The following is a 15558-nucleotide window of genomic DNA, read 5'->3' as shown; positions in this document are numbered from 1 at the left end:
CACACACACACACACACACACACACACACACACACACACACACACACACACACACACACACACACAGATCTGCAGAAAGCTCTTTGTCTCTGCTCGTCTCTGTTTTCAGTCACATGGCTGCACAGTCTGAGAAAAAAAATAAATCAAGAGTTGAAGGCAATAATGTGGATTTGTCAAACAAAACTTTAGCTGTCAACCCCCCCAGCGCCCCCCCCCCTCATCTCTTCTTTCCGTAAATGTTTTTGCTCCACAAACCGTAGCTGGAGCGGTGGCATAAAAATCCCCACGCTTTCCCCGAAAGAGGAAACTGGCTCTGTTGCTACACTGCCTCCCTGCCACCAGAAGGAGAAGTGTTTTTTTTAAGACAGAGATGAAAACAACGAGGCCAAGTCCGTTTTTTTTTTTTAATGCTTACAAAAGGGAAAAAAGTGGAAACTTTAGTAGAAGCATGCAACCGTCCTGTCACACTTCAGATAGTCTCTGCAAGCGGCTCCTCAGGTCAAGTGAGAAGGTTTTCCCCGGACTTTGCCTCCCAGTCAATCATATTCACAGAGGTCTTAGGGTAAATTGGTCCCTTTTATCACTCTGACCTAAGAGACAGGGTCATGTGTACAGAAAGGTAGATATGGGGGGGGGTGTCACAATGATGTTATGCTGCAGGGAGAGAATGAGAAAAGAGACTAAATAATAAAATGTGTGTGTTTGGTTGAACCTTGAAGCAGCTTCCATTTCCCTTTAGTTTGTTTCTGTAATTTTTGAGCCCTATAGAAATGTATGTTCCAAATCTCACCCCCTGTCAAGACGTGGTTCTTTTTGTGGTAATAATACTTGGTGTTTTATCTCCTGAGTGTAAACTGGAGATCAGGAAACGGTGAGAGCACTCGAGCTTTGTCACATGTTTTAATGCCATAACAATGATGTGTTGAAACAGGAAATTGAACGTACACACCAAGAAAGAGCTGTAAAAGACACACAGACTGAAATCACACATGCAAATTGAGGAATGGAAGCCGGCGGGTGAACGTAACCCGATGTGAGATATTCAGATCAGCTCTCTGCTTGTGCCACGCATGTCGAAAATTACATTTGTGATCAATCTCCGCTCCTCTTTCCTCCTCGCACTTAACAATCAGCTCCACGTCTGAACCCGCCCGCCCAGCCCCCCCCTCCTCTGTGCTATCTCAATAATAACCTGATTTCCTACCGACACACTATCACACAATTTAAACATCTTCACCTTGCTGCAAGGACGTTTGTGCGTATGAAGCGAAAAAAGGTTTTACATACATTAGAATACAAAATGCTTCGTGGCTTAATGTCTCCGGGTATGAAAGCGGAGACAATGTGATCCTCGGAGTACAATGTGCGAGTCGGGGGAATTGTCTATGATTGGTTGTGTTGTCTTTCTTCGCCACACAACGCCGTATGGATTATATTTGCATTTGTCCCCTAAAGATACAATTCACTGCCACATGAGGAGGCCTTTTTCAGGGGGATGGGAAATATCCTTTGAGAAATGTGTCACATAGAAAATACTGGATTTTTCTATTGTCCCTGCATCCGTAAGGGTTGTTGTTTTAATCAAAAACCAATTAATTGACTGTTGATATCTAAGTGTTTGATTAAACATTGTATCGACCAACTAATTCGTTTGTCCCTCAACAACAGAATCATTTCCTGATTGGTTATTTGTCTTTATTTTGCCTCTGCAATGCTCGGCACTGAGCAGAATTACAGAGCTTTTATTCTGAAGGTTGTGAACTTGAAGATTGCTTAGCAGATCTCTGAAATGACCAAGACGCAATGTATGACAAAATAACAGCAATTAGGTAAATAATTCACAAAATTTGGTTTCATTTCTTTAAAAAACATAAACTTTAACATCTTCATTGCAGTTAAACCAGGTAGGATGAACACAGAGTTTTCCAAGTTCACTCAGCACCTTGGAATGTTTATAAAAAGCTCTGCACACAACGTCCAGCACACGAACAATAAAAAGGTGACAGCATATTATAGAACTGTTTGAGGAGGAGTCACTAATGACTGAAGTAGCTCCGTGGCTTTACCACAGGACACGAGGCAGGTTTAGAACAGCCACTGCACTGGTAGTGATTTAAGCTTTGTGTGATTTCATCGTGGAAAAAACTGAGTTCACAATAGCCATCGTGTTTTTTCTGGGAACATAAAACTCTGAACTATATTGAGCACGGAACGACAACATTAAAAACCTCGGAGCTGAATGTCTTCCTCGAAGCTTCTTCCTGTTTTGGCCGAACACTGGTCGCAGATTTCCTATGAAGCTGTGACTCAGACTTGGAGCGTTGGTCAGGTTTTTGCAGCCAGTCGCAGTTGTTCTCTTTCTCCTTGGTCACCGAGGAAAACACGAGGCCTGCACTTACCATTGTTTCACAGAAACTGATGCCATGCTAGCTGCCTCTTCCAAAAAAAACCACTACAACTGTAGCTCCATGCGGCGAAGCCCAACGCGGCTTCCTCTCTTGTTGTGTCGTCAGTGTCATATATCGACTTTTAACATAAATAAATAAAAATCTAACTTAAAGATCATTTTACTAAACTTGAAAGGCTGCTGCTCTAATTTCAAAAAGATAAACATTTGTGTCTCTAAATCAAATTATATATATATTCTCCTCAGATTTTTGGGGGACTACTTAGCAGTGGGGCCCCACAAGTGATGGTACAGTTGCTGTACATTGAATCAAGTGAAAAGCATCAAACCTAAGCGACAGGAGTATTTTCCGTAAAAGGTTGAATAGAAAGAGAGAAAGGAAGAGGTGGAGATTTACCCTATGGAAGGAGCAGAGACTGGTGTGTGTTATAGAAGGCAGGCAGGGAGGAAGATGGATGACGGGGGGCGTTGGGAAAGACAACAGAAAGGCCAGGGAGACATCAGCATTTACCTCATTACCATTCCTCTTAGTGTCTCTGGAGTTGATGAATCAAAGGGTATGAGAGCAATTTCATTACAGGCAGCAAATAGGGAATAGGGGGCAGGAAGGGAATGCGGAAGAGTGGAGGGAGATAAAGTGCATTGAGTATAAACAACAAGCAAAAGCTATTATTTCAAGCTCCCACGTACTGGTTTAATATAACAGGAAAACCTTATATCAAGTGACATACACACAAAGCTCGCTATCAGCGCACTGCATACGTTACACTGTCTCCCTCGTCAATCTAGACTCAAATCACCTTGAGTTACTTTTTTCTCCCACACTTCACGTCGTACAATCATTGTCCACTTTCCAGAAGAACGGGCAATTTTTTCCCGGAGCAGATGATTGTTTGCTCGACCGACATTGTCGCTGCAAACCGACCCCAAACCTGTTATGTATGAAAGTGTGTGTGTGTGGGGGGTGAAAACAAAAAAAGCAGATATGACGTGACGAACTAAATTACCTGGTGTGATGGCAGGTTTCATGAGGGGTAATAACCCCCGCTTTAAAAAAGGACATATAAGTGAATTATGAATGGGTCGTTACGAAAGAAGTGTGTAGTGTTTTGGAAAGTGCCACGGGGACAAACAGGCAGAGACGATCAGCAACGGGGGGGGGGATAAGCAGTCCCGGGACTCCACAACCTGACGCAGATGCTCACTCATCAATTCGGGAGGCGGGAGGGGGGTGGTGTGAGTATGTGTGTGTGTGTGCGTGTCGACTGAGTGATGGACAGAGTATCTGTGTTTTGAAAGTCCTCCGTGACCCTAAGGGGCCTGATAGGACGGGCGTATCTGTCCGCAACTGGAAAGATTGGTTGGAAAGAGCTGATAAACAAACAAGGCCTTTTGTAGTCAGAGCGTCGAGGGGACAAAATTAGAAAAAGCACTCAGTCGGGGGCCAAAGGTAACGAGCGCTGACGCAAACACCGCAGCTGCTCCGCCGCCGCCGCGACTTTTCCATGCATGCGTCCCCTGCTTATAGTCATTGTGGTGTTCAGTCAGTCACCGTCCTATGTATGACAAATAATTGGCTGTTTTATGAGATCAACATGTTGTGACTGACGAGTCCCGGTGTTCCGTCCTTTCCGAGAGATCTTCAAAACACTGATGTGGGTTTATTTACAGTACACAGCCCAGATACAGGTTTACTGAAATGACGTTAAAGAAAGTGTAAACAGGAGACGGCATGGCGGTCATGAGATTGCTTTCCAGAGATACAATATCAAAATTGAGTTAAAACAAAAAATGTTCCCACAATCCAACTGTTTTTACCACGTCTCCAAGAAAGTTGCACAAAACGTCCTGATACAGCAACAATGAGGTATTTTGTTCCCAGAATGTTCTCAAAACATAACTGGGAAAAACAAATTACTGGTGTGTCGCGTTCTGCTTTTATCTGTTGTGTTCTTGACTCGATCCCGTGAAGTCTGCTGCGATGCTGCGATGCCAGGATCTGAGCGTAGAAACAACGAGCTCCTGCTGAGGAAGCCGAGCCGGGGCTTTTTTTAATACGACCTGCAACCACCTGATAAACTCCACTCCTCAGGAGGCCGAACGCTGGACACCGTAACGAGGCTGGAGCTGGATGTACGCATTAATGTGCTTCTGCTTTAACTACATGGAGAAACGGCTCCTGCGTGTAGAGACAGAAACACACAAAACCACAACCGAATACCAACGGTTATTATCCAGAGTGCTGGAAAGCCCAGTTTCAGTTTTATGGCCACAGTGAAGCTTTTACTCTCTCGGCAGGTTCTCGTGTTAAAACTGTTGTCACTATGTCAACATTTGCAAAACAGAAGTCAACCGTGTCACCAAGGGAGGAGTTCTTGGTGCAGATTTTTTTTTTGACATTTTCATTGATTTTCCAGGCAATAGTTCATGGATCTTGGTGAAAATCTAAGGAACTGAAATCTGTGATTATAAGGGAACTGTTGGGCCTTGTGTTGGATCTACTCTACTGTACTGGGTGCTACTCTAGTTACACCTGCATGAATATCAATGTGCTCAACAGCAAGGCATCGATTCACAAAATGTACTGGGATGGAATAAATGAATTCACGTGTATTAATTCCCGTGTTTTTTCCAGTAATGCTACCAACTACAATCACAGTCTATGTTTCTTGTTCTCTCTCACCTCACTGTCTTGGTCGTGGTGCATTGTGCACGATACTAATACAAAATCATTTTCAATAGAACAACAGAACTACACACCAGCTCGTCCTGACACACCAGCGAGATTTATTTCCTCCGACCATAAACCTGCTTCCTTCACCTCAAGGCTACCACAGCTCCTGTTTGACAGAAGATATTGTATATGGGAGCGTTTTCTGCAAACAAACAACAACAATGTTCTTCTCTTCCTCTGAGGAAGAAGCAGCTACAAAGTTAGAAATAGGAATATATGGGGGGGGATCAGGAAAACTCTCCTATATGAAGAAAGGGAACTTATTCATTTGCATAATCCTTTCACGACTGAAGTTGGTTGAATTCTAATTAGAGATCATACGTTTCAAACTATTTTGAAAGAGAAAGAAGAGGATATTTATATAGAATTAAAAATGTGCATATGTTCTTTGTTAGTGGAGATTCTTTGTGTATAAATCCACGTTGATAAAGTGCTTCGTGTAAGACGAGAGGCAGATATGAGGAGGAGGAGGTTGGGCTGTATGGGATTTTAAACTGCCAGAGCTTGTTAGGTGAAAGACATGTTGTCTGTATGATTAAATATCCCATGAAACACTCCCCCGTAATGGAGATGTGTTCCTTTGTGCCTCGTGTGCAAACTGTGACATGCTGGCTCGCAAATGTGCGTGTGAGTGTCTCCATCTTCCCTGTGTCATCCCTCCCTCGTGAACTCTGTGTGCCATTAAAAAAGATGGCAAGGCTGCAGCCATTAGTGTAACAGGATCAGACCATTGAGAGCCTCACACACACACACACACACACACACACACACACACACACACACACACACACACACACACACACACACACACACACACACACACACACACACACACGTCTGCTCAGTATCAAGCTATAACCACTGTTTCCTTCCCAGCACTTAAGTGGGCCTTTAGTTATGTTGTATATGAACACATGGTTTGTATGGCTGCCCACTATTTGGCAGGAAGTTAAACCGACGCTGCCGTCAGACACTTTCTTCTTGTCTCTTGGATGTGAGAGCACACTTGTACAAATCAGTTGCTCCCGACAATTTCTTGAACTTTTCCTGCCAGCGTTGAAGATGTGAGGATCCAGCAGGAAAGAATTCAGAATATTTGAGTAAAGCAGGCGTGTTGATGTTGAACCACGAATATTTTAACTCAGTTACTTAAAAAATAAGTCAAGCAGAAGATGTACTTAAATCATTTTTTATTATTTAACTAGTGCTCTTGTTCAACCCTCGTATATTCTTACTTGCTTGAAGAGGAAAATGGAAATGAGGTTTTAATAGCGACACAGTCTGACGTCAGTCCGCTTTACGAGATTGAGGCTGCAACGCTGAAGAACACCTGACTGATGTAAAACTGGAGCATGTAAACATCTCAGGGTGATAAAGAGGAGCCATTCATGTAGAAGATGATGAAGATGTCAACTTGGAAAGACGATGAGATGTGAGTGCTGCTGGCGAACAGGGCCGCCGCCGGTGTTGATGTGCTGTAAACAAAAACACGATTTCCACAGCAGAATTTAAACATCACGTGCGGCCTCCTTCATGCTCCATAGACTCCATCCCTCTCCTGAATGTTGTTGTGAACACGTCTGACCCGATCTCCTGCTGTGTTCTACATGCGTGAAAGGGAAACTCCCGATTCCATGTCTAAAAACAGCTCAACACAAGAGGGAGAGAAAAGCAGCACTGAACCTCTTTCACCCCCAAAACGTCTTTCACACAGTCCTGAATCCTGTCCCCCCCCCCTCCCGCAGGAGAGAGGAGTACTGGAAGTCTCCTTGTTTTTCCTGCCGAGCCCACAGCCACATCTCTTCCAGTAAAGCTCTAATTGTCACCAAACTGAAGGCAGATTACCGGAGGAGAGAGAGAGGGAGAGAGAAACGGCAGCGATGGTTTTCAAACACTGGCAGACAAAACTGATAGTCTTGACATCGAGGTCACATCATGAAGGCAAACAGAGACTAAATGAGTTGATTCTGTTACTCACAAAACACCCCCCCTGCGCCTACAGCCAAAAGAGACAGAAGAGGTTTTTGTCCTTGGCATGTTATTAGCATTTTGCACAAGATGCGCTGCTGGTAATTATTTTCTTCACCATTTGAAAACCACTGGAATGTTTTGAAAAAGACGGTAGCGGAGGAAAGAGAAAAAACGAGATCCGCAGTTATCTGTCTCTGTCGTTCTCCGGTAATGAAAGTGCCGCTGATCGGATTAGGGGAACATGACGGACGGTTTTCTCGTGCCGGGCCTTCGAGGCGTTGGGCGGGCGTGACCAAATGGGCCGCGGGCCATATTTGGACAGCTTTGGGCCAAATGGTGTTGCGTTTCCACACGGCTCGTATAACGCGGGACGCCGTTTGCCGCGAGGGGCAGAGATCAGAGATGTTATGAAAAACGATCTAAGAGGCAGAAGAGGGGGGGGGGTGAAATGAAACACACATGTCGCTGCGGTGGTGGATTCGTGTGCAATCAGGCAGACAATGAAACCCAAACATAGACTCACACATACAGGCCCGAGAACATAAACACACAGACACACAGTCGTACATGGCTCATGCGAGAACTCAAAATATATTTGGAACCGGTCTGACGAGACACACACGCCTCCGACCATCTGTCCAATCACCTTTACGCCGTGTTTTTCTCAATCACCTCTATCTATCCTGTTAACCACCACACCCTCTGGCACACATTCTCTCTTTCACACACCCACACACACACACACACACACACACACACACACACACACACACACACACACACACACACACACACACACACATGCACACACACAGATGTTGTTTTGCCAGAGCAGCCGGAGCTCTCCTATCGCCAGGTATTTCTAGATTCTCATTGGTCACCTGCGCAGCGAGATTGCAACACCCTCCGAGGGTTCGGCGACCTTCACTCCCCGAGTCACTGTGGAGCGTCGACATCTGACGAGTGAGTGACTCAGAGGGAAGTCGGCTGCAGTATTTCACACTGTGTGTTTCTTTTCAGTGATGGTTCAGCTGAAACACACAAGCAGAGATGTGCATGAAAGCATCAATATACGAACACAATGTAGGTCGACTGCTGCAGACTCTGCAACTTGCTGTTCTTCTGTTCTGCGTCTTTTAGGCGACATCCACATTACGAAGTTCTTGTTTTAACATGCCTCACCGTTGCTACGGTTACGTCCACACCACTAAGTTGTTGGTCCAGTTTTAGAGGCACGACTCAACTAGCGGAGTCAAATGCGACAGTTCCACTACGTCGCAGGTCTAAGAAAACTTTTCATCGTTTGCAGTATTTTCTGTAACCAAGCAACCAACTGCAGAGTAAACAATCTGCTTCCTGTTTACACCGACACGCACATGCTCAGTGAAAGTGAATGGTTGTGTTTTTTTTAGGTTTTAGTACTCTGGTAGCCGCTGTAAGACGTGAAATGAAAACGTAGAAGTGTGGACGTATAGTCGAACAACAAACTGGGGGGGTGTGAGGCTCTGTTGACACTCGAGGGCCCCTAGGGGTTTGAGCTATTTTTACAAAGATCCACATGGGGAATGTGAGGCAACACAACTCTCATAGGGCGTGTGTGTGTTTATATATGTAAGTGTGTGTGTGTGTGTGCTGGGACATGCCATGAGCTGGGTGCAGGTTAAACCTACGAGACACCTGCGTCCTTTTTACGGCAGTGAAAACACACCGCAGACAGTCCTGCGTTTGTGGAAACTGTGAAACACCGTCACTTAAGATGTATACAGTCGGCTCGGCGGGTTCTCAAAGGTACACACGCACAAATGGTAAAGCAACACGACGGCCATTAATGGACCCCTGTTTGTTTTGTCTGTCCTCTGAGGCCTTTCCCGTCGACGTGGTCCCTCTGTGGAATCCATCTAACGTTGTTTTTCACAAAGTAAAAGCATCGCGGAGGTAACGCCGCATTAAATAGGCCGTATATAATACAACACGGCACACATTATATACCACAGTGAAGCATATCACAGTATCACAGTATATCTTTCAACACATGAGAGCATTCAGGGGGAGAATCAAAGCCTCTTCTCAAATAGCCACACGCTGTCACTCTCAGCACCGCATGTGATAATTTGATCTTGTACCTCCACCCATACGAAACATAATAAAGGATTAGAAGACAATAACAGCCTCTTTCATTCCGGGAAGACAGGCAGTGATACCAGTGGAGGAAATCCTCACGGCATACTGATCAGCTTGAATCACGTTCCCTTGACTCGACGCTCTGATTCCCCCGCTTCCTCCATCTTGGAGTTAAACGCACATTGTGTGGATTCCAAACAGTTTCAGGTTCGACCTCAGATGCTGAACTGATAAAGATGGTCACTCGGATCCATTTGTTACGCTTCTATTTCCAGGATTTAAAAGAACACTGTGTGGGAAAACATTGCAGTGAAGTGAGATTGCACAACTTCCACATGCTTTGTATTAGTGCAGCGAACTGTGTGCCTGCTCAGTACCTGTCTCTGATCTACTGGACATCATCCAACACGTCGCTGCTGAGCCTCAACCCGCTGCAGATCCAGGACGTGGTGTCAGGCCGCACCCTCGTCTGGAGGCTCCCCTGCAAAAGTTGTTTTTCCGTAGACAACAAGGCCGCGTTTCTGATTCTGTTTCTGAGTTAACGTTCAAGGCTGCTTGTGCAGAAAAACTGTGTAAAGTTCAACCATATCCAGCTCAACAAACTCCAGTAGGACAACACAGGAGAGGATCTTTGGAGGCTATGGATAATTAAAGGTCATTGTTTATATTTTCTATTGTATTTATGTGCTGGGTTTTGTTTATCCTAATGAACCATGCAAGAATAAGCATTGCAACAGCCTACAAGAATCTAGCATAGGCTGCAACTTGTGTATTTCACATAGCACTGGGTCATGATAATGAAACTCTGACCGCTTGCTCCCCCAAACAGCCCCAGTCAGCCCTGCCTCTGTGCAAAAGATCAATATCTTAGCTCTAAACACACCAGGAGGACGCTGTGATACTTGCATTCAAACAACTGAGAGCAGTGTTGTTAATAATCTTCAGTATGTGTTGTGGCAACCCAGTCTCATCAGAACGTACACCCTACGTTGGTCCACTTGGAAAACGTAGTATTCTCACAATTTGGCCTCTCAGATTGTGAGATACCTACGTTTTGTCTGCCCATTGTTTTTTGCCTGTGCCACGTCACGTGACTCTCAAGATCCCGCCTGCGCGAAACATGGCGGACATTCTTGTATTTTCAGATAAAATGTCATTTTATAATATAGTTTGGCATTAAAATACATTCTGACACCATTTGCGAAATATGCTCTTTGCTTCACAATCTTCAGCCAGTTCATGCTGATCTATATTTTATTAGTTATCAGAATATTTTCAGATCTCGCCGAAAATCGAGTAATGTCACGTTTTATCGCTATGGTGGTTGCTGTGAAGCTGCCTGCCGTAAACCACGTCGTAGCGGCTGTTTGAATCATTGTCCGGCCGTCAGTGGCGGAACGTTATTCACGTTATTTGATATTAATATTTGATGATAGATTACACCTCATTGAGGATCTAAGAGTCCCGCAACTACATTCATGGGGCCTGCGGGAGCGGACTGTCGTGGACTGTCGTAAATAAAGTTTTTAACTTTCCGGTCCATTTAACACAAAGACGTCATAAACATGGAGCGCTTGAAGACACATGTTATAATCCTTCTGTCAGGTAAGTAGTTTATTTGTTTGTTTTAAATATTGTAACGATCTGGGTTTACAGCGAGTGCTGACAATCGAATGTGAGTCTGTCGACAGACAATGGATGCTATTCATTTGCTAATATTCTATTGTTTGCCACAGGCTACGGCCCATTGTAGCCTGTGTTACCTGGGATGTGAATACATGGTTGGTGAGACCAGTTCCAGGCTGCTATCATTGAGGTACAATATAAATATAAACATAAACAGATAATGTAATGGTATAGAAACTAACAGAAACCACGAATCAGCCCATAAATAGTTCTACATGATACAGTGTAGGTGTAGGGTGAAAGGCCCATTGTGGGGCCTTCACTATACAGTCATTCTAAGTTTGAGAGCTCCCATTTTTGGAGTGTATAGTTTGATTTCGCTTTCAAATTAAGGTGGTTTATGATTTGAACTTTGATTTATGATGCTTAGATTAACAGGGATTTGTTCACCATTACTCACAATATCAGATCAATTTGGTTTAATTTATAGTATGCAATATGACAATAATGTTTCAAACAAGATGTTCGGATACATTTAAGTAACAATTTGTTCTGTTTTAATCAAGGAGGATCCAGGAAGCTACAGGAGTTTCAGTCAAAAACTGGACAACAGTTTGTTTGCTTGATGAGAACAGGAAGGCAGCCTCCCAAAGAGAAGGACCTGAAAACAGGCGGGTTTAAGCACTGCCACCATCCACATACATCGAGAAGATGAGGGAGAGAAATCCACCATTAAGAGTACTTTTAAGTTACATACCACAAACACCATTTATATAATATACTAAATATAATTTTATTAAATCCCCAAAACAGTGAAATATAAGTTAATATCACACTGAGAATACCGTGACTACGTTATGTTACTGAATTTAGTATCAAATTATTTTTCCTTGCTTCCTAGAATGGTTATTTTGACCAAGCATGCTTCCTTGTTTGTTCAACTGGGAAAACAACTTTCCACAGGAAGGCAAATATTGAAGGAATCTAAATGTTTTGGGAATGTTGCTAATGTCATTAATTGCTTGCATTGAAATAATTGCTTTGTCTTTGAATTTCAGGATACTCAAAGACTTTTCAGTGGACATGCTGATCTAGTTGAAAGTGGGTACCCAGCAACAGTCAATTTTAAAACCTTGATGCAGGGATTGTACTAAATAGAGATCTCAAGATTGCTTGGAATGTGGCAAGCTTTTGTGCATGCCTGAACATCGCAAAAGTCTTAGGTCTGGTATAAATGGAACAAACGACTGTGCAATATGTTTATATATTAACTATAATATAGTGTTGATTTTTTTTAGGATTAAGATATGATACCAGCAGAATGCTTACGGAATAACCATGCCAAATTTGAAGTTGAGAGCTGTCTCAGGTGCAGTTCAGTGCCCTGTGCACCCTCCATGTTGCTTTGCAGTGGATGGGATCCAAACTATCGGCTTTAAGAGCAACCAGGGTAAAAATTTGAGTGCATAACAGTACATTTGTAAAATATATTTTTATATGTTAACTTGATTGATTTTTTGTTGTTCTGGCCAAGGATTCTGAGGTCTTCCTTGGTTGACTACATCCATGGACGACAAAACACGAAGTTATATTACATTGTCCCTTATTTCCGTAACGTTTTCTTGTACCAATTTATTTATGAATAAGATGTTTGGAAGTAGAACAAAACCCACCACCTTCTGAATTTATCCTTCTCCTGCACCTGTCGCCTGTCAAATATGTGCAAAGATTTCCTCTGTTATGTAAATGATGAATCAACATCTGTTCAATATTACCTTTTAATTTATACTGTTATTTCTGTACATGTGTCATTAGTTTTAGAAAAGCGATACATGGCAAATCATAGTCTGTAGTAGAAGCGTTGAGGTGCTGTCCATTGTTTTTGAGGATGAATATGTCCGGCAAATATTGCACTTCCATATCTACAAAACTGCCTTCACAGACTGCTTTTGTTTTGCTCGATGTGGTGTGCAAATACTAGCCGTATCTGCAAAGGGTTGTGCAGCATTAACATTTTGTAACTCTGATTTTGTTTTGACAGACTGTGCAAGGACCTTGAGAACATCACCCTCACAGGAAGACACAGTCCAGTAATGGGTGTCAGATGTTCAGCAGTGACGACAGGTACTGTGGAAAATATGTCATTGTTGCACAATGTCTTTGACTGTTTCAAGTCTAAAAAGGTTTGATTGTAAACTGATATTGGCACTAATTCATTTTATTCTCCTCTTCACAAGGACAACCAATCAAATGACTTCAGCATTGAGACTCTATTTGAGCATTACAGCAAAATTTCAGCTGTATCGTAGGCTGGTGAGACAACAAATGCAACTTTATGCATTCGTAACATCTACAAAATGTATTGATCTATTGTAGATGAAAATAGTCCCATTTATAAAAAAAAAAAGTTACTGGTGTATTCTAACCAGCAGTTTCTGTACATATCTCTCTTTTCTATAAATGTCCTGTAACCTCACAACTGAAACGTGATAGGTCTTGGACCTTTGACTTTAAGGCAATGTCAGATGACAACAAACATCAGTTGCCTCAGCAACTGGCTGCAGAGGCATTAAAATGTTAGTGTTTGGTACATTCTAGATGGCAATAAGAGAGACATCAACTCAGGAAAAGATTTCGTAGAAAGCCTTATGTGTATATACAAAGTTTTAATATTTGACTGAGCATTCGGACGGGACGAGGGTATTCTGTAAAATAAAGTTCAATCACAGGCTGCAGGTGAACAACAATGTCTTGGATACTCCTCAAAACATGCGAATGAGGATTAATTGAATAACCTTGCTACTGTTGCCTCGCAGCCTGAAGCTGGGTGTTAGCTTAGTGCATCATCAGACCATCTTAAATTATTGTTTGGTCCTTCTCCTCAAGTGTCCTGTTATCCCCCTCCCAGCCTGCTCCTGATGAACCCCTTTCATCCCGCAAACTGGAGAACTTCCATGCGCCCCTCCCTCTGAACCCAAACATATTTTGTATTTTTATGAATGTTGATCATATCATTTCCAGCAATCTTAATGTAATTTCGCATAATAAATTCATTGATTATAACATATTGTTCACTTATTGGCAGATAATGCTGATGAGTTAAAGCAGTGAATGCTCTGCTCAAATAAAACAAAGGATCAATGGATTTGAGTGAATGCACATTCTGGAGCGCTACTGAGTCGAAAATTACTTTCATCCATTTATAGTCACCGACACATCTGGTGTTTGATATATATGTTTAAGATGTGACGACAGTATCAGTCATGTAGAGTCCACCTGTTTCAAAATTAGTGACAGATGTTTCACAATGCAACTGATAAGTCATATAGAAACATTCTTAACATCAAAGAAGAACGCAGTACAGAATAGATGTTTCACTAATGTAGCTGTAATAGGCAGGGTTTTCAGAAATCATTTGGACATTACTTAAGATCAGTATAAGCAAATATGTTCTAAATTGTTACATCTGAGGCTGTCCCACCACTTGGAGTGAAGATAATATGTCAAACCTCAATCACCCAGTACGGTATGTTCAGGCAGTAGGTGGAAGTTGAAGGTCATTTCCATGAGCTCAGAGAACAATGACGTCTTAGTAGTTTGGGTCCTAAACATGCACCACGGTACATAGTAACGAAACCAGGACATGCTGCATTGGGTCTGGAAGGAGTAGAATGTTAAAATCAAAAGACTGTGATGAAGTGTTTCACAAGGAAAATAGGTCTACTGCCAAATTGATGCAGATATATGTATCAAGTCAGATGGATACCATAGATTTATACAGGTCAATGTCATTGGTAGTGAGTAGAAAATGAATACACTAAGATACATAAGTACATAAAATGTTCAAGTATAAAATATATCATGCAGAGTATTGGTGTAAGTATATGACATAAGACACAAGTATAAAATTGTTTAGAGAACATAAGTGAGGTAACATGGTGGGGGAGGGTGGCTGGTTAGGGGGTGGGGGCCTGGGGGACGAAGTCATCACCTATCCGATTGGCTAGTAATCCTGATTGGGCCAGTATATTGTGTTTAGAATGAGACCGCAGAGTTAGGGGGGTTAGCCAATCAGAACCAAGTAGGGCGATTGTCACACCGATTGCTCCCCAACAGCTGATGCCTGACAGGTATGGACGAGCAATTTAATTTTAATATAGTTTGAAAATTAGGCATTTGTTAATAATACCATGGCAGGTTTATATTGCCAACGTTCAGTTTGGTGTGAAATGCTAGGAATGTATAGTAGTGTAGTGTGATGGTACTAACTTGATGAAATCACATATCGTTGCAAAGTCATAAACACCACATTTAAATAGATCAAATTAATTGTATGGATGTATTTTATTTATATGTATTGAAAATAATGAATATGCTAGTATGCACCACAAACATTACTCTGATATTAATGTTTTGTTCCATTGAGGTTGGAGTAACAGCATCCCTCACTCCAACCTCCATCATCCAACCAGCCACCCATCAGCCAATGCCAACCTCCACCAGTCCTGCCAGGCCCCAGTGCCATGTTGAATCAGGTATGTTGTGACATTTTAGAAAACGAACACAATAACGTATTTTTACTAAGTGTTAAAGAAATAATACACACAAGGTCAGAGTCTAACCTTTGAAATCTTCTAAAGATGACTGTGTTTGGAACTTGTTTCTAATTGTCATGACACTACATTATGTAAATGGAAAT

The sequence above is a fragment of the Hippoglossus stenolepis genome, chromosome 22 (assembly GCF_022539355.2).
Source record: "Hippoglossus stenolepis isolate QCI-W04-F060 chromosome 22, HSTE1.2, whole genome shotgun sequence".
Taxonomy (NCBI): Eukaryota; Metazoa; Chordata; class Actinopteri; order Pleuronectiformes; family Pleuronectidae; genus Hippoglossus; species Hippoglossus stenolepis.
Note: the sequence above shows the minus strand (reverse complement) of the source record.